Source organism: Antechinus flavipes, chromosome 6 (genome assembly GCF_016432865.1).
Source record: "Antechinus flavipes isolate AdamAnt ecotype Samford, QLD, Australia chromosome 6, AdamAnt_v2, whole genome shotgun sequence".
In the NCBI taxonomy this organism is placed as follows: domain Eukaryota; kingdom Metazoa; phylum Chordata; class Mammalia; order Dasyuromorphia; family Dasyuridae; genus Antechinus; species Antechinus flavipes.
The window spans coordinates 158,396,230-158,417,823 of NC_067403.1; the positions used below are offsets into that span (position 1 = coordinate 158,396,230).

Below are 21,594 nucleotides of genomic sequence, written 5' to 3' on the forward strand. Positions count from 1 at the left end.
TTAGTCGTATCTTCTGGTGGTTGTATAAAATCACCGTACTAGCTGGAACCCAGAGACTTTAGGGTCTGGCATAAAAAGGAAGGAATGATGCATCAATAGTTAAATAGGAAAGAATTAGCAATATAAGGATAATCAAGAGGAGGTACAAGGAGTGAGCTGTGGAAGAAAAAGGAGAGATGGAGGAGAACCTTTGCCCTCTAGACATTTTGCAGAAGATTTGAGTTCATGCTATCAGTTTAACCCATTTCCTCACAGACCGAAAAGTTCTAAGAAAAATTTCCAACTTCTCTTTGTGGTGGTTTTCTACTTAAAAAAAAAAAAAAAAACTAATCTGGTTTTTAACTTTACATTCATGTTTAGTAACCAGATTTTTTTACTTAAGCACAAAGAACCACAGATGGACTAAACAAATATAAGTGCAAATTAAGGCAGAGAACAAAATTCTAGCATGAATAGGCTTCAACAATTTAATCAGATGGTCAATGTTTATTAAAGATATTTATTAAAGATTTATTAATATGTGTCAGATACCATGCCGAACATTGGGGTTAGAAAGAAAGGTAAAAGATAATCTCTGTTGTCAAGGAGTTCACAGTCCTTGAAGGGGAAGATGATCTGCTAAAAATTATACACATATAAGCTAAATACAAAGTAAAACTGAAAGAATCACCAGAGGAAAGGCATTAGAATTAAGAGGATTGAGAAAACTCTTTTATATAGCTGGAATTTTGGTGGAGAATTGAAAAAGCTAGGGAATCCAGTAGGTTGGGATCAGAAGCAAGAACATTTATTTCATCATTAAGGACAGCCAAGGAAAATGCCCTAACTTAGAGGATGGAATAACTTGTTCAAAGAATAGGAAGTAGACAAGTGTCATTGTATCAAAGGATACATGGAAAGGGCAACACTATAAAATGTAAAAAAACTGGAAAAGTAATGAGGGGGGATAGGTAATAAAGAGTGAGACAGTCATTTTTTTTCTATTTGAGTTTTCAGGTAATAGAAGACCACTGTAGTTTACTGTATTGAGCAGTAAGGTGATGTAGTCAGACTTGTGCTTTAGCAATATATCTTTATTCTTTTTTAAATTTTATTTTATTATAGTTTTTATTTACAAAACATATGCATGGATAATTTTTCAATACTGACCCTTGCAAAACTTTCTGTTCCAAATTTTACCTTCCTTCCCTCCACTTCCTCCCCTAAATGGCAGGTAGTCCAATACATGTTAAATATGTTTAAATATATGTTAAATCCAATATATTTAGCAATATATCTTTTGCTTAGTAGAAAATAGAACAGATTTCAGAGAAACTTTAGGCAGGGAAGTCAACCAACATCCTGTTGCAATAGATTGGCATGAGATGCTGAGGACACCAGGGTGGTGGCAGTATCATAGGCAAGGGAAAAGTTCATACAAAACACGTTATGAAGATAAATCAGTAGTCTTTGGAAGATTGGTTTTGGTGAGTTAAAAAAGGAGATCTAGAGATGGCAGTATCTTTGACAGTAAGAAGAAAGTTAGAAAAGAGAAATTTTGGGCAGGAATTGAGTAAAGTTTTTAATATGTTGTATTTAAGATGTCTATGAAATATCCAGTTTGACATGTCAATAGATAGTTGGAAATGTGAGACTAGAAGTTAATAGAGAGAATTGTATATTTGAGAATTCTCAACATAGATATAATAATTGAAATCAGAGGAGCGGAGATAACACAAAGTGAAATACTAGAGAAAGAGAAGAGGGCAAAGAATCACAAAGGAAAAAAGCATTAAAAATGGGATCAAAGACGCGTGAGAGAAAAATACTTTCCTACTAGGCTTAGAAAAATTACGATTTTATCCATAACTTTCTATTAAATAAAAAAAAATCCTAAAACAGCAGAAGAGGGGATTGTAGAGCTGAGGAACCATTATTATTGTCTTTATACTTAAGATGAGCTAATTATTGTAAAAGAGTGCTAGAATTTTACTAATAGTATGCAATCAATAATTATTAACTTTGTTTTGGAAACACAAGCAAATGAATTTATTGTTTCCTTAAATCACAGATTGGAAACTAAAAGGAAATTTAAAAATTATTCCCTCAATTTTACAAATAAAGGAACTGAGGGACAAGAAAGTTATTATTTGCTTAATGCTTTACAAGGAGTAAAGATCAGAGGCAGAATGCTATCTCAAGAAGGTATAAAAATTATGTTTTTGTTACTATATTTCATTTGACTTTCTTTGTTCTTATCAAATCTATAAGATATCATTTACCACTAATTTATGAACAGTAACACATTATATAATATAAGATGAATGAAAGGTTAAGGAAACAAATGACTTACTATCTCTATTCTACCATTAAATATACTAGCAATTTTGATCCTTCTATACTCATCCAATAAGGATTTCTTTTGGGCATAATGAGTCAGAGCAATGACTAAGTAACTAAGAAAGTGGGGGAGAAATTCTCAATATCCCCTTAAATCTTACTATAAGTGATCCCCAAGAAGAAAGCATTACATAAAAGACATTTCAGTAATTTCTGGATATGGAAACTTCTACTTCATTAGATGAATTCTAATATTTCCTCATCTTTGTTATTTCTACTTTTTTTTTAGTAATCATGAAAAAAATTTTCAATTCATGTGTCAAATTTATAAGAATACTAATCATTTCACAATTGATAAATGGTCAAAAGATATGAATAGGTAATGCTAAGATCAAGAGATTAATACCATCTATAGTCATACAAAAATGCTCTACTATTAATCAGAGAGATGCAAATTAAAATAGGTCTAAGGTACCACCTCACACTGTAAAATTGGCTAAGATAATAGGAAAAGAAAATCATAAATGTTAAAGGGGATGTAGGAAAACTGGGACACTAATGTATTGATGGACTTGTGAACTGCTCCAGGCATTCTGGAGAGCAATTTGGAACTATGCTCAAAGGGCAACCAAACTGTGCTCGCTTTTATCCAGCAGTGCCTTTACTAGGTCTGTATCCCATTGAAATCATTAAAAAGGCAAAAGGATTCACATGTGCAAAAATGTTTGTGGCAGCCCTATGTGTAGTGGTAGGGAACTGGAAATTGAGTAGATGCCCATCAGTTGGGGAATGTTTGAGTAAGTTATATTATGGAATGGAATGGAATGTTATTGTTTTGTAAAAAAAAAAAAAAAAAAAAAAAAAATGATGAGCAGGATGATTTCAGAAAAGCCTGGAGAGACTTACACGAACTGAAGCTAAGTGAAGTGACCAGACCAGAAAAACACTGTATCTAGTAACAGCAAGGCTGTGTGATGATCAACAAAAATCAACTTAGCTCTTCTCAGAAATATTTTCATGTGAGTAATATAGGGAAAAAACACACAATTCTCCCAAACCATAAGAAAACAAGAAAATAAAGAAAATGAACAAAAATACTTGATTCTGCACTCCGAATTCATCAGCTCTCTTCAGAGGTGGGTACCCCATCTTTTTCTTTTAATAAAATAATAAAGTGTGGTTTTTCATAGGCTTAATATGCAATTTCAATATCTTCTTATGATTATCCCAAAGAAATAAGCTTGTCAATAATATATCTAAAATAGGTGGTATGTCAGAGAAAAAAATAAAACAATGATAAACTTGAATACAAAGAGTTATCATATGGAATATGTTGACAAAAATTTCTCCCATTTTCTTGAGAAAAGGGCAACAAAAGTTGCAACAACAACAACAACCTCCCTCCCCCTTCCCCAGTTAATTCTATATTAGGGATGAATTAAGGAGTAAAGGAACAACCATTTACATAAAGTCTACTATGTTCTAGGCATTGTTCTAAGTGATTTTACAAATATTTCCTTTTAATAATTGGGGTTAAATGGAACTTTGCTGTTTATCAGTCAAGGAGGCAGAGTAAGCTAAAACAGAAAATGAAATTACTAAGACCTTTGAGGTGCAAGTGATGATTTCAAGGTGAACTTTTGGCAAAAAAAAGTAACCATTTAATAGAATAAGATCATAGATCTAGAGTTTAAAGGGAGCCTAAGGGTCATCTAATTCATTATTAAATATTAAAATGGATTAGCAAGATGGAATAGTAGAATATCTTCTAAAGATTTTTCTAAACATTTATTATATAAGAATGGTTTAAGTGGAATCATGCTTGGAAAATGTCCAGACTGGAAGACAACTCAAGGTTTCTTAAAGCTTAATATTTGATATCTTAGTGGCAATAAAGTCCAAGGTCAACCTTCAAGTATGAATACTTTAATGAGATAAATGGTTGGCAATACCTATGAAACATGAATCAATCTCCATAGATTTTATTAGCAATTAGATTCATCTGTCTCTTTTTACAAAACTATTAATTGATATAGACCAAAGTTTATAACAAAGCTTGAAATATACTCCAGTTGGTTAATTTTTCATAGCTTTAAGGAATTTAGCAACAAGAATGCTAACATATGAAACAGACAGGAAATTTGCTTTTCTTTCCTTTTATCTTTCTCCCTTTTCCAAACTTTGAATGTGGAACATTTTGAGTTCTGTTATCTCTTCCTTGAATATTTTAACTTTAAAATTCTGGGACTACATTTTGACAAGATGTCTATTACAAAGGTCAAAATTTTAGAATTTTTTTTTCCTGGGAAAGGTAAAAATGATGAATCACTTGATGGTCATGTTGAAGATTTTTCCAATATTTAATTCTTTAAGGCCTTCTGGGAATTTGACAGGAAGTAATCAGTACTTTCAAAATACCTGATATAGGAGTAGAGCTAATAAAATAATAATCTTATTCCCTTTAAAAACTAAATTAGTGGATAAGAGAAAGGAGAAAATATACTTGACCTTCACTAATCTGGATTGATTCAGAAGAAAATTCTATCTAATGAAAATTGTAAATCATTGAAAATTTTAGAAGAAATTTTTCATTTCCTTCAGATCTTTATACATTGTAGATTCATGTTTAAAGCAGATTCTTAATAAACAATTATGAAATTTTGATAAATTGTGTGAGTAAATAAATGGATGAATGAAATGCAAGTCTTAGCTTAGTCTTATTTTTATCAAATAAGAATTATTTATAACTACCATGCTAATGGCACATTAGTTGGTGTTTTTAAAGAAATAAGAAGGCTTTCATTGAAAAAAGAAAAAAATAAAAATCAGTGAGTTGACACATCAAAAAAAAAAAAGAGAAAAATTTGAACAACCAAAACAAAATTCCTTTCAACCAAACAAAAAATTAGAAATATGAGAAATCAAAGAAGAGGTCAATAAAATTTGGAGCAAAAAAAAAATACATAAGTATTAAACTGACAAATAAAACAAGTCAATTTACCATCTATTTAATTCAGTTTCCTCATCCATAAAATAAGGATAATAATAGATCCTACTAAACATGGTTATCAGATAATAAGATAATATATATGTAGCATGAAACATAGTGTCTGATATACAATAAGCACTACATATAAAATGTATATTGTGTTATTATTATGTTAAAATTAGTAGTTTTAAAAAGTAAAAAGCAGCTCACATTTTAAAGAGAGAAAAATGAAATTATAATTAAATTTTTAAAAAGAAAATTCAAAACAATTGTAGAGAAATAATGAAAATTATGAGAAACTATCTTGCCCAATTACATAGTTAACTAAACTGATAACTTAGAGGAAAAAATAAGCCCTTATAAAATATAAAGTATTCATATTAACAAAAGAAACCTAGACTATTTAAATGATCAAATATAACCCAAAAAATTATCCAAGCTATAAATGAACTCCTCAGTAGGGGTTGGAGAAAAAGAAGGAAGTCCAGTTCCAGATGAATTTACACATGAAAGTTATCAAAAAGTAAAGATAATTAATTCTAATATTACATAAACATCTTGAAAAAAAATGGCTCTATAAGTTATAAATAGATCTTGATACCTAAGCCAGAGAGAGATAAATTAGAAAAAGAAAACCACAGGCCAATATAACTAAGAGACATTGACAAAAGTTTTTAAATAAAATATTTATAAATTAGATACAATATATTACAAAATTTATGCACCATTGTCAAGTTGGATTTATTGCAATAGGACAGTGTCGATTCAAAATAAAGAAGTTTATAAAAATATTTACCATATTAATAATATACATAATGAAACCATGTTATATGCCAATAGATGATGAAAAGTTTTGACAAAACTCAACACATATATCTATTTTTAATATATACTAGCAAGAAATAAATAAGCAAATTTTTAACATAATAAACAAATTGAACAAATGATATATGCAATGGGAGAAAAATTAAAACCTTTTTTCAATAAAAGCTGGGGCAAAGCAAAGATATCTGTCATCATCATCAACATTTAAAATAATGCTAACAATTCAAACTGTAGCAGTAAGGAGAAAACAACTCGAGGGAATAAGCATAGAAGAAAGGGAAATAATTATTCTATTTTGCACATAATATGATATTTTACTTAAAAAATTCTAAAGGATCAATTAAAATTAATTGAAACAACTAATACATTTAGCAAATGTCAAGATATAAAATCAATCCACATCAATCATACACATTCCTCTATATGACCAACAAAATCAAACAGAAAACATTAGAAAGAAAAATTGAATTCTAAAGAACAACAGAATCTATATTTCAGAGTATGTTTTCCAAGACTGAGCTAGCATGTTTATGAATCCTATTATAAAACAATCTTTGAAGAAATAAAAACAGACTAAAATAATTGGATGAATATTAATTGTTTCTGGGTAAGTAGAACTAATATAATAAAAATGATAACATTACCTAAATATATTTGGCATTAATCAATCAAATAGTAATTATATTCACATGGAGAAAGTAAAGATGAAGTATTTCAAATATAATAATGAAAAATTATTGGTATGAAAAAATTGAATTGCAGGAAAAAAAAGAATAGGAAATTTCAAGTTCTACTACAAAACAGTAATAAAATTTATCATTAAAAAAAAGTCAAGCAGTAGACCAGCCTAAATACTTTTGGAAAACTTATGTTTGTAAAATTAGAATGCTTTTTTTTTTTTTTTTGCTTTTTTGATTTACTTTAACATTTACTTTTTAAGCAATTCAATGATCAGTCACATGCTATATGCTAACCAATGTGGACAAATGAGACCTAACCTAGAATGTACTGTGATTTAATGGAAAGGTTGACTTGCCATCTTAATGTGAACTTTCAAATTTAAAAAAAAAAAAGTCTCAAAGAAGATCATAGATTTAGAATTTGAAGTATCTACTTTGTATTCTATGTTATTCTCGAACAGTGGAAAGATTGTTAGAAGTTAAAGTTAAAAGTATCCTATTACAATCCTGACTTTACTACTTACTGTAGATCTTGCTTAAGTCACTTAATTTTTATGGAACTCAGCTTCCTCAAATGTATCAGACTAAATAAGACCTAAGACCTTTTCCATCCCTAAAATTCTAAGATCCTATGTCCTTCCAACCCTTCTCCTTCATCAACTAACAAATAAGGTATCCAAGAATTATGTAAATTCTAAAGTTAATGTGATATATCAGAGTCCAGAAGGTTTAAGGTTCTGATCCTGATTCTGGTCATTCTGGGCAAGTATATTTGCAACAAATGAGGAAATTGAGCAAAATGATCTTTTATAATTCCAAATTTTTATAATTTTGTGATCTGATTAGTCCAGTGGGCTTCAAACACAATTTTTCAATCTGAGAAAGGGGAGAGATAGTTAATTCCACTGATTTCTCCGTACATGTGACTTGGGTATAATAATTACAAAACCACTATTGGAAAGGACCTTAGGAGACTCCCTAATCTAAATTCATGTCTGAAAAGATGAATAACTGGTTTAAGGCCATAAGAAGTAATTCCAAGAATTTCTCCAGTCTTTCTTAATAAGTAACATCCATGATGTAAAACCGTTCCTGACAGGCAAACCATCTGTACTTGTATCTCCTAAAGCTAGTGAAGTAACACTGGTAAATGTGCAGTCTCAAGAACAAAATTATGCCTACATTAGGGAGCAGCCACAGTTTCCCTAACTGTAAAGGCTTTTAGGCAATGTAGCAATGAAATATGTCTTTGACATTTTTAAAAATCCTTTTAAGTATCAGTCTTCCTCCAATTCCCCCTCCCCTAGGGCCTCTTCCCAACCTCCCCCCTCCACTCTAACTCCCTAGCTTAATACTATTAAGCAATTCACAGGTATCAATCGTCAGGGGATAAGGAGGAACTGCACTTTAAAAGGATTTTAAATAATGTCTCCAAGAAATATAGCTGCAGTTTGTTTGACGGGGATTACCAGCCAAGTGTGTGCTAACAGGGGAGGATTCTTTTTAAGAGGTCTTTAAATAATGTTGCTGTATTTCTTGGACACTCAGATCTGTTTAAAGTGACTACCTTTTTACTCAAATTCTGTTCACCATTCTCTTATATGGTACACACACACACACACACACACACACACACCTCAGCAGATACCTGGAAAATGATATCTTCATCTTCCTCTAATGAAAGTGGTACAAATGGAGGTTACAAGCCTTTTCTTTGAGTATATCTGAACTAGTACATAAAAATGTTTTTGCATAGAAAGTCAAATAGTCCTTGGAAACAATTAGTCATTTGTCAGTCATGATCCATGAGTTGTGAGGGGAAGCAATAACAGGAAAAAAATCTAGTACCTGGATAAGAATTTCATTATCTGCTTTATAGAGGTCATCAAATCTTACTGGAGCTATAAATGTAAACTTGGTAGGTGGCAGACTCATTGGACTTACTCCTAGTAAAGTTATTGTACTTTTTTTCTATTTTTATTTCAAAGCTTCAGAGGCTTTATATTCTCATCAACATGACAGATATCTGCCAATGCAGGTCATATTCCATCACCGTGTTCTTTCCATTCGTCAAACTATTTGGTGGACATCAATTCACTCAAGCCTCCCATTCCTTACTAATTATTCATCCTTTTTCTGGTTATGCATGTCTTTATTCATGTCTTTTTACATGCTACAACCTACTAATCTGAGCTGGTTGAGTGCCAGGATTGTCTCATTTTTGTCTTTGAATCCCTAGAGCCTACTCCAATGTTCTACACGTAGTAAGATTATAACAAATTTTGGTTCAATAATTAATGTCTCTTATGTCAATTTCCATGTACAATGCTACATCCTACTACCATATATCTTTTGTCTTTCCAGCTATAGTATTGTTAAAATTGTTGTGCATAGTGATCTACCTTCCCTGGTGAAACTATAGGGTCCAGACTATATATAATTAAACTGTGATCATACATAAACATATCAAAGGCATCCAGAAACATAGCAATTATAAGTAATGATTGAAGCATGGTATTTGACAATTGAAATTGTCTGTTGGCCTAATGATAAATGTCACTTGCAGAGATCACTCATGGTAGAAAGGTGTGTGAAATCAATGTTTTATTCCTATTCTTTAGTAAGAAAAAATTATTCCCAAGTCAAGAGCAATTCAATTAAAATATATTATGTACCAGGAACAGGGAAATAAACAAAAGAAAAAAGTTTTCATCATAATTGGAGAGAACATCACATAAAAAGGAATTAAAAATCAGAAAGAAGGAAGAGGTTACAAATGAAACTAGGAGAGGAATAAAGAATAGATAAGTTAGGTATGTCCTAATTTCTGCCAGAGAGCTTCCTAGTATGTTTTTTGTCGATTAGTGAGACCTGACACCAGAAGTCTTTGAATTTGTTAAAATAACTACTAATGATATTTGGTCCCACATTGTTATGCATCTAATCTATTCTACTGATTCACCTTTCTATTTTTAAAATAGTACCAAACTGCTTTAATGATTACTACTCTCTAGTATAGTTTGAGATGTGTTACTCCTAGGTTTCTTCTCCCACCAGACACTCTACTAATTTTCGTTATTTTTCTTGAAATACTTTATTATTATTATTTTAGTTCTACAGTCCTAAAGCTCAATAAAACAATCAGTTTTGACTGATATGGCATTCAATAAGTAAATTCATTTAAGTATTATTGACATTTTCATTATATTGGCTTAATCTATCAAAAAAGCAACTAATATTTCTTCAGAGTCACCCAGCTTTTTTCTCTGTAAAGAGTTTTATTTTTGCTCAAATAGAGTGGAAAGTGGAGAGATGGGTGACTTACTATCACCATCTCCTACTAGTCACTAGTCTCTTATATGAAGAGAATCATTATTACATTATACTAGTTTTCTGCCTCTGAGAGGAAGGGAGAAAATGGCACTCCATCAGGATTCTAGTCTGATCTCCTGCATTGGGGAAAAGAGAGTATCACAACTCCTTCCACTCCAAGTTCTTGTTCCTTTGCAGGAATTGTCCAAGGCACTGATAAGATTCTATTGACTTTGAAAAGCTAAAATTTGAAAATCTTTATCCAATTGGCATTCAAAGTCAATTGAGTCTAGCATGTATTCAGGGAAGACTAATATCTCTAGTGGGGGCTTGCTTTCCACCTTTAATGCACATCTGACCCATCTAACTCTCATCTGTGAGTTTAAGAAATTTTAGCATCCATAGTGACCACACCCTGGTAAACCATTTCAGCAGATGGGCTGAACTAGTTTGAGGGTAATCAAGAGGTCTCATAACATATGATGAGTGGAGGGGGTATTCATTGAGGGAGGTCATATGAGAACAATTTGTTCAACATACATGAAAGCAGATGAAGCAAGGATAGTGGAATGCCTAGAGCTTGGTCAAACACTGAAGACACCAAGGTCATCCACTGTATCTTGAGTCATCACCAATCATATCTTGACATTGGAGTGGTGGTTCTGGAAGAGAGAATGAGGCTGATGACTTCAGGCAAGTCTGTCTCACTTAAAAACAATTTTATATCAGAATCAAAAAAAATTATCCTAAATATGGCTTGTTTGTACCTATTTTTTTACACTTTGTCTCCCCCGTCAGTTTTTTGTTATCTCCAATGCTTATCATCATGTCCAAGACTTATCACTACCTAATAAATCTCTAATTACTGACTGTTTTCTAGGGATTTTGCGCATGTCATGGTAGATGATTCCCAACTAAAATAGGTTATATAATTAATTTTTTGAAATAATAGCTTTTTATTTTCAAAATACATGCAAAGATAGCTTTTAGCATTCATCCTTACAAAATGTTGTTTTCCAAATTTATCTCCCTTGCTTCCCCCATTCCCTCCCCTAGATAGAAAGTAATCCAATGGATGTTAGACATGTGCAATTCTTCTGTATATATTTCTGTAGTGAGTTCAAATGTTGGAGTTCTTGTTCTTCTCAAAACACAGCCAGTTTAGCTTAGAGCCCTCCGAATATCTCCAAATCCAAAGGTTCTGTCCGTTAGCCTCTGCCTCTGCTTTCTTCAGCCTCCAACCAGCACAGAGATGGAATGAATCTCTTGTTTCCTTCTCTTGGGGCTAGGCTAGCTTTCTGGTGAGTCTTTCAGACCAGCTTGGTCTCAGTGGGGGGCGTGCAGGAGCCCAGCCACCTACCACAATGGTGTGAGATGAAGATGAATCTGGTTGTCCACTGAACTCTCACTCGTAGCTTTATCCTTTGAAAACTCTTCGTCTGCCACCAGAGTCGCTCCTCTCCAGTCCAGCTGAACTCTCCTTTGCGACCAGCCAGCCAAGTGGAAAAATGTATTCTGGAATGGCTCTCTCGCCTTATATGTGAATCTTCTGAGAGAATGGGATTATGGGTTTTCTCCCATAGTGCTCTCTGGCCCAAAGAGCTTTAAGGGAGGTGTGAACTCCCTTGAGGTTAGAAAGTTTACTTTGTGAAGCTGGCATACTTGTGAATTCCAATGAGTAAAGGTGTGAACACAAGCCTTGTATTAATTAGTTGTACTTAGTACCTTGTTTCAGGTTCTGGCCAAAATCTTCTTGTAAGATTAGATCAACTCTAATTAGTTAGCAGTTAGTAAGGATTCCAACATATTTCCATAATTATTATGCTGCACCAAAAAAAAAAAATGAGATCAAAAGGGAAAACATGAGAAAGAAAACAAAAAGCAAGCAAACACCACCAAAAAAAAGTGAAAATACTATATTGTAATCCATACTCAATCCTTACAATCTTCTCTCTGAGTCCTCTCTCTAAGATGGCTCTCTTCAGTACAAGTCTGTTGAAATTGTCCTGAATCATCTCACTGTTGAAAAGAGCCACCTCCATCAGAATTGATCATCACCTAATCTTCTTATTGCTGTGTACAATGTTCTCTTGGTTCTACTCACTTCACTTAGCATCAGTTCATGTAAGTCTCTCCAGGACTTTCTGAAATCATCCTGTTGATTGTTTCTTATAAAACAATAATATTCCATAACATTCATATACAATAACTAATTTGGCCATTTCCAACTGATGGGCATCCACTCATTTTCCAGTTTCTGGCCACTAGAAAGAGGGCTGCCACAAACATTCTTGCACATACAGGTCCCTTTCCCTTCTTTAAGATCTCTTTGAGATACAGGCCCAATAGAAACACTGCTGGATCAAAGAGTATGCATAGTTTGATGAACTTTAAGGCACAATTCCAAATTACTCTCTAGAATGGTTGGATCAGTTCATGACTCCACCAAGTCTCAGTTTTCCATTCCCTCCAACATTTATCATTATTTTTTCCTGTCATCTTACTCAATCTGAGAGATATATAATGGTAGCTCAGAGTTGCCTTAATTTGCATTTCTCTGAGCAATAGTGATTTAGAGGATTTTTTCATATGACTATAATTAATCTTAATTTCCTTGTCTGAAAATTGTCTGTTCATATCCTTTGATGATCTGTCAGTTGGAAAATGACTTGTATTTTTGGATATTTGAAGCAGTTCTTTATATATTTTAGAAATGAGGCCTTTATCAGAACCCTTAGATGTAAAGATTTTCCCCCAATTTTCTGCTTCCCTTCTAATCTTATCTGCTTTAGTTTTTTTTTTTTTGTACAAAATCTTTTCAATTTAATACAATCTAAATTATCCATTTTGTATTTCATACATTAGTTTTTCTTTGGCCACAAATTTCTTCCTTTTCTGTGATGACCATATATTTTAAAATCAGCCAGAGTCAGGAATTCAGGTTAAGGGAAAATCCTCGATCTTTATTCTTTGTGGAGGTGAAGGGGGATGGCAATAGGAATGTGAGCAGCTGCCACACGAACCCAGCCAGCATTCTCTCTGCCTCTCTCCCTGCCTCTCTCTCTTCATCCACCAAAATCGTCCCAAGGTCATTTCCTATACAACACATCAAAACTTGCACAAAGAGTGGGCGGGGCCATTCTTTCTCCAAGAATATATTAATAGAGTATAGTCCAATTACTATTTAGCCTCATGGGCTTGGGACCTCAGTGCATCAGCTTGAGCTTCAGCCCATTACACTTCTCCACAGATCTGAGAAGTAAACTATCCTTTATCCTTCTAATCTGCTTATGGTATCACTCTTTACTTCTAAATTATCAACCCATTTCAGCCTTATCTTGGTATAGGATGTTAGGTGTTAGTCAGTCCCTACTATTGTCCAATTTTCCCAGTAACTTTTGTCAAATAGTAAGTTTTTATCCTAGAAGCTGGGGTCTTTATCATCCACTAGATTACTATAGTCATTGACTATTTTATCTTGTGAACCTAATCTATTCCACTGATCAACATTCTATTTTTTAGCCAGTACAAAATGGCTTTGATGACTGATATTTTCTAATATAGTTTTAGATCTAGTAGAGTCGGGTCACCTTTATTTGTCTTTTTTTACTAATTCCATTGAAATTCTTGATCTTTAGCTCTTCCAGATGAATTTTGTTATTATTTTTTCTAGCTCTATAATTTCTTGGCAGTTTGATTTGTATGACATTGAATAAATTAATTAATTTAGGTAGAATTGTCATTTTTGTTATATTAAGTCGGCCTACCCATGAGCACTTGATATTCTTCCAATTATTCAGATGTTACTTTATTTGTATAGAAAGTGTTTTATGATTGTGTCCATATAGTTTCCTGATGTTGTCTTGGCAGGTACTTTCAAATATTTTATGTTATCTGCAGTTATTTTAAATAAATTTCTCTTTGGATTTCTTGCTGCCTTAATTAACTACTAACATATAGAAATACTAATGATTTGTATGGATTTATTTTGTATCCTACAAATTTTCTAAATTGTTTATATTGTTTCTAGTAGTTTTTTAGTTAATTCTCTAAGATTTACTCAGCATAACTCATATCATCTTCAAAGTGTTAATTTGGTTTACTCATTACCTATTCTAATTTCTTTTTCTTTCCCTATTGCTAAAGATAGCATTTGTAATGCAATATTGAATACTAATAGTGATTGTGGGCAATCTTGTTTCACCCCTGATCTTATTGGGAATGGTTCTAGTTTATCCCCATTACATATGATGCTTGCTGATGGTTTTAGATAGATGCCACTAATCATTTTAAAGACAACTCAATTTATTCCTATGGTCTCTAATGTTTTCAATAGGAATGGATACTGGATTTTGTCTAATGTTTTTCTGCATCTATTGAGATAATCATATGATTGTAATAGTTTGGTTATTTATGTAGTCAATTATGGTAATAATTTTCCTAATATTGAACCAACCTTTCATTCCTGGTATAAATAGTACTAGGTCATGGTGTATTATACTGGTAATAACTTGCTGTAATCTCTTTGCTAACATTTTATTTAAGATTTTTGCATAAATATGCATTAGGAAAATTGGTCTATAATTTTCTTTCTCTATTTTGACCCTATATGGTGAGGTATCAGCACCATATCTGTGTCATAAAAGAAATTTGGTACAATGCTTCCTTTCCATATAGTTTTTTCCATATAGTTTTCACAGTATTGGAATTAATTGTTCTCCAAGTATTTCTATTAAGTAGGATTCTATTAATAATTTCTATTAAGTAGAATTAAGTAATTCTATTAAGGAGAATTCTCTTTTATATCCATCTAGCCTGGCCCTGGAAATTTTTTAGGGAAATGATTAATAGCTTGTTCAATGTCTTTTTTTCTAAAATGGGGCTATTTAAGTAATTTATTTTCTCCTCTGTTAATCTGGCCAATCTAAATTTTTTGTAAGTATTCATTCATTAGCTCCCAATTATTGCTCTAATGTCCTATTCATTGATAGAAAGTTCACTCTTTTCATTTTTCTTATTAACAATTTGATTTTCTTTTTTTTCCTTTTTCTAATCAAATTAACTAAAAGTTTATCTCTTATTGTTTTTTCCATAAAACTAACTCTTTGTTTTGTTTATCAGTTCAATAATTTTTTTTATTAATTTCTCCTTTTATTTTCAGAATTTCAAGTTTGATATTTAAATGTTTTTTAAATGTGTTCTTTTTCTAGCTTTTTAAATTGCATGCCCAATTCATTGATCTTCTCTTTCTCTATTTTATTCAAGTAAGCAACTAGAGATATAAAAGTTCCCATAAGAATTGCTTTGGCTGCATCCAATAAATTTTAGTATGTTGTCTTGTTATTGTCCTTCTCTTGGATGAAATTATTGATTGTGCCTTTGATTTGTTATTTCACCCACTCATTCTTTGAGATTTCATTATTTAGTTTCCAGTTAATTTTTGTTCTATTTCTCCCTGGCTTTTTTTTTTACACATAATTTTTATTGCATCATGATCTGAAAAAGATGCATTTACTATTTCTGTCTTTTTGCATTTTATATGCCCTAATATATGGTCAATTTTTGTGTAGGTGCCATGTATTGCTAAGAAAAAATATGTTCCTCTCTGTTATGGGCCAGAACTATGAAACAAGGATTCTTACAAGGTGTTAAGTCAGTAGAATTGATGAGACAATGGTTACTTAGTTTAACATGGTGCTTAACAGTTCTCTAAGTTCAGTATGATTGATTTAATTTTACAACAAATAATGGTTTCCTAGTGATATAATGATTGATTTATACTCAGTTTAGAGCATATAAGCTGGGAACCTCAACCAAAGTGAGAGCCAGAGAAGACAAAGGACTGGAGGCAGGAGCTCAAGCTCTGAGAGCCAAGCAACACTAGGTGAAGGAGATAATAAAAACTGTCCCCATTCAATTTTCTTCAAAGATCAATCATACCTAACTTTTTCTAAAATGCTATTTACCTGCTTAACTTCTTTCCTGTTTATTTTGTGTTTTGATTTGTTTAGTTCTGATAGAGCAAAATTGAGATCTCCAATTAGTATAGTTTTCTATTTCTTCTTGCAGCTCTCTTAACTTCTTCTCTAGGAACTTGCATGCTATATTACTTGTTGCATATATAGTTAACATTGATATTACTTCATTAGCAAGTTTAGCAATTTTATTACTTCATTAGTATTACTAATAATTGATTTTACTTCAATGATTGATATTACTTCATTATTACATAAGGAATATGTAGTTATCTTCCTTACCTTTTTTAATTACATCTATTTTTGCTTTTGCTTGATCTGACATCAGGATCATTACTCCTGTTTTTTTTTTTTATTTTATTTCAGCTGAAGCAAAATAGATTCTGCTCCAACCTTTTTTCTTTACTCTGTATATATATTACTCTGCTTTAAATGTGTTTCTTGTAAATAACATATTGTAGGATTCTGGCTTTTAATCCATTCTGGAATCTGCTTCCATTTTATGGAAGAGTTCATTCCATTCACATTCACAGTTAAAATTACTAACTCTATATTTTTACCATCTTATATTCCCAAATTATACTTTTCTCTTTCCTCTTTCCCTTTTCCTCTTCCCCAATGTTTTGTTTCTAAACACAACTTCCCTCAATCTACCTTTCTCTTTTAAAGCCCTTCCCCCATCTTAGCCCTTTCCCCTTCTACTTCCGTTTTCTCTTCTATTACCACCCCCTTTTCTTTCCTCTTTCTCTTCCTATTTCCTTATAGAATGAGACAAGTTTCTATGTCAACCTAAATATGTCTACTATTCTCTCTAAGTATACACCTAACAAAAATAACAAAGATAACTCTCAAGAGTCAAATATATCATCTTCCCATATAGGGATGCAAACATTTTAACTTTTAAAATGTTTTTTTTTTCTTCCCTTTTTACCTTTTTATGATTCTCTTGATCTGAATTTGAAGACCAAATATTCTGTAAAGCCATTTGGTCTTTTCATCAAAAATAAATGAAAACCCCATGTTTTATTGAATGTCCATCATTTTCCTTAAAAGATAATGCTTAGTTTTTTGGATAGTTGATTCTTAGCTGCTATTCAAATTTCTCTGCCTTCCAGAACATCATATTCCAGGGCCTTCAATCCTTTAAATTGGAAGTTTCTGGGTCCTGGGCAATGTTGATTGTGTTTGCTTGATATTTGAGTTGTTTCTTTCTAGCTACTGGCAGTATTTTCTCCTTGATCTGATAATTTTGGAATTTAGCTACAATCTTCATTGGAGTTTTCATTTGGGGTCTCTTTCATGATATGGTTAGTAGATTTTTTTCAAAGGATATATTGCCTTCTGGTTCTAGGAGATCAGAGCAGTTTTCCTTAATGACTTCTTGAAAGTTTTGTCTAGGCTAATTTTTTTCATTATGGTTTTCAGGTAATTTAGTCATTCTTAGACTGTCTTTTGGATCTATTTTCCAGATCAGTTTTTCCAATGAAGTATTTTACATTGTTTTCTTTTTTTTCACCTTTTGACTTTGATTGATTCTTCATGTCCCATTGAATCATTAACTTACATTTGTTCAATTCTAATTTTTAGTGAATTATTATCTTTAGTTAGTTTTTTTAATCTCTTTTTGCATTGAACTTTTAGATGATTTCTTTTATTCATTGGATTTTTCCCCATTTCACAAATTCTGTTTTTCAAAGAGTTTTCCTTTTCCATTTCACCAAAACTATTTTAAGGAGTGATTTTCTTTAGAGAATTTCTGTATTTCCTTTTCCAGAGTTCTCATTTTCTTCCCCATATTCTTCCTAAATCTCCTTTTAATTTTTTCTTCACATAATAATATTTTATTTCTCCCAAGATATATGCAAAGAAAAAAATCACTTTTACAAGATTTTGAGTTCCAAAGTTTTCTCCCTCTATTCTCCCCTCTTCCAAAGTTCGTAGGCAGGTTCTAGTTCATACATGTGCTATCATGTAAAACATATTTCCATAATATTGTTACAAAAGAAGAAATAGATTTTAAAAACACAAGAGAAAATTGAGTGAAAAAATATGCTTCAATATGCATTCTGAGTCTATTAGTTCTTTTTCAAATGATGGATAGAATTTTCCTGGATCATTGTACTGCTGAAAACTGATTCAATTATAGTTGATCATTTCACATTGTTGCTAATATTGTATACAATGTATACTCCTGCTTATTTTGTTCTGTGTAAGTTTGTATAAGTTTTTCAGGATTTGCCAGTTCATCATTTCTTGTTGTTCAATAGTATTCCATTATATTCATATACCACACTTTATTCAGCCATTCTGTCATTTTGGGCATACTTTCTATTTCTAATTCTTTGCCACCACAAAGAGAACTGCTGTAAACATTTTAAAACATATAGATTCTTTTCTTTCTCCTTAATCATCCTGGGAAATAGACCTAGTAGTGGAATTGTTGGTATAGATCATTTAATGACTCTTTGGGCATAATTCCAGATTGCTCTCCAAAATGGTTTGATCAGTTCGCAGTTCCACCAACAGGAGAATAGTGTCCCAATTTTCCCATATCCACTGAATATTGGTTATTTAGATAATGCTCATAGTACATTAAGATTTTGACCCCAAAATAATTCTTCATGGTTGCCTTTTTTAATACATAGGGCACTTTGAAAATCTTCTCCAGTTTACCTTAGTTGCTTTCTCCACTTTTAAAAGAATAGTTGCTTATTTTCATTTTATTTAGATAACCCTATAAAAGAAATAAAATAAATTTACTTATCAGCTGATAAATAAGCAACCACAAGTGAACTGTTCCATTTTGATCCTCAGAATTGCAACTATTCTTTTTTAAAATTTTGATTCAAGATTGTGTATCAATTTTTCTTCTTTTAAATATATTTTCTAGTAAATTTATTTATTTTTAATACACTTTATGAATCATGTTGGGAGAAAAAAAATCAGAACAAAAGGGAAAAACCAAGAAAGAAAAAAAAAAGACGAACATAGCATATGTGGACTTACATTCAGTCTCCTTAGTTCTTTTTCTGGAGGTAGATGGCATTTTCAGTTAAAAGTCTATTGGGACTGCTTTGGCTCACTGAACTACTGAGAACAACCAAGTCTTTCATACTTGATCATCATACAGTCTTGCTGTTACTGTGTACAATGTATTCCTGATTCTGCTTGTTTTGCTCAGCATCAGTTCATGTAAACCTTTCCAAGTCTTTCTAAAATTAGCTTATTCATCAATTTTATAGAACAATAATATTCCATTATCTTCATATACCACAATTTGTTCAGCTATACCCCAATTGATGGGCATCTACTCATTTTCCAATTCTTTGCTACCACAGAAAATTCTGCTACAAACACTTTTGCACATGTGGGTCCTTTTCTCTCCTTTAAGATTTCTTTGGGATACAGACCCAGTAATGATATTGCTGGATCAAACAAAGAGTATGCACAGTTTTATAGTCATTTGGGAACACTTCCAAATTGCTCTCCAGAATGATTGAATCATTTCACAATTCCACCAACAATGCATTAGTATCCCAATTTTCCCATTTCCCCTCCAACATTTATCATTATTTTGTCCTGTCATCTTTGCCAACCTGAGAGGTATGACGTGATGTCTCAGAGCTGTTTTAATTTGCACTTTTCTAATCAGTAGTGATTTTTCACCATCAGTAGAGCATTTTTTCATATAACTATAGATGGCTTTAATTTGGTCATCTGAAAATTGTCTGTTCATATCATTTGACCATTTGTCAATTAAGGAATGACTTGTGTATATTTCTTTATATATTTTAGAAATGAGACCTTCATCAGGAACACTGGCTATAAAGATTTTCCCCCAGCTTTGTACTTCCCTTTTAATCTTGTTTCTGTTGGTTTTGTTTGTACAACTAATTCTCTTTTAAGATTTTTTGAATTCTTCCCAGAAAACTTTGTGAGATGGTAAACAACTTATATCACCCTATGAGGCTTCATCTGGAGATGTTTTTCCTTTAGTGTCCTCAGGGTTAGAGGTCTATTCTTCCCTGTCTGTATAAAAGCTATCTATTGTCACAGCTCTTTTTGCTTTTTTGCTCATTTTCAAAGATTGAAAACTGCTCTTAAGACAGAGAGGATATTATCTGAAGCTTCCTCTATAAGTAACAGTGCCTTCATGCTGCTCTGAGGCCAGTGCTGCTGACTTTCTTGTCATGCTGAGTGGGAATAACCAAGTACAGCTTGTTATGCTCTCTTTTAATATGTCATATAGGGTTTTTTAATCACAATTTTCTGTTAATCTGATAATTCTTCAACTATCTTTCCTTGATCTGTTTTCCATATTAGTTTTTGTAATGTCATGTAACTTACAATTACCTATTTTCCAATCTTTTATGCTTGAGTACTTTTGGTTATTGTTGTAATTTTCTTTTGTGTGCCTGCACACTGTGTGTGTGTGTGTGTGTGTGTGTGTGTGTGTGTGTGTATTAGGAGGGAATCATTGTTTTCTGTTCGGTACATTCTAATTTTCAAAGACAGGTATTCTTGAGCATGATTTACCACATATAGTCTAACATTATCACCTTACCATTTTTTTTTATTCCTAGATATTATATTTTATTTCTACTCTTCATTTCTTCTAGGTACTGCTATAAAACCTTTGGCCAGGACATTCTTTTCTTTGAAGGTGTTTTTGGACTTGTCATCTTACTCAGGATCTCACAAACTAATTCAACAAACATTTATTAAGTATGTAAAAGGCTAGTAGGAAAGACAAGACATTTAAAGGCAAAACAGTAATTAAAAAAACCCACAAAATAACATGATTGAGTGCCAAAATTAGTAGTACAAGTAATAAGCACATTGTTTTTGACAACATAGAATTAGGATTGAATTTGTAAGGCATGTATCCCAGAGGATAATTAACCTAAATCCTTTGTTTACAAGTTAAATCATTTCCATTAAAGGGATATTGTCTGTTAGGATAGCATAGACCCAATGATTAAACCATTCACATGTTTGGACAACAGAAAATAGAAAAATTAACATACAAATTATAGTCAATTCCCCCCCCCCCAAATCGTACTTCTTTATTAAGCTTATAATAGTGATTACTAATGAATTACTTTTATCTATATTAAGATTAATAATAAATTATATTTGATGTGAGATTTAAAAAACTAGCTTAGACATCAAAATTAAATATATGTTTAATTTGAATATTATCATAATTTTTACTATATTGATTTGACCTACTAATGAGCAATGAATATTTCTTCAATTAATTTGCCTTTTTGATTTTATAGTGTTTTGAAATTGTCTTTATAGTTCCTGTATTTGTGCCTTAGTAAACATATAATCCCAAATATTTCATTCATTTGTAGTTATTTCACATGAAATATTTCTATTTCTTCCTGTTGGATTTTATTAGTATTATATAGAAATAATTATGCTTTTACTTAATTTATTTTATATTCTCATTCTTTACCAAATTTTAACTACCATGATTCATATTTAG

The 21,594-nt window shown here is 31.8% G+C and overlaps 1 protein-coding gene across 1 annotated transcript in view; it reads left to right on the top strand.

Annotated features, from left to right (window-relative positions):
• Positions 1 to 21,594, top strand: part of QARS1 (glutaminyl-tRNA synthetase 1) — a 142,168-nt gene that overhangs the window by 51,987 nt on the left and 68,587 nt on the right.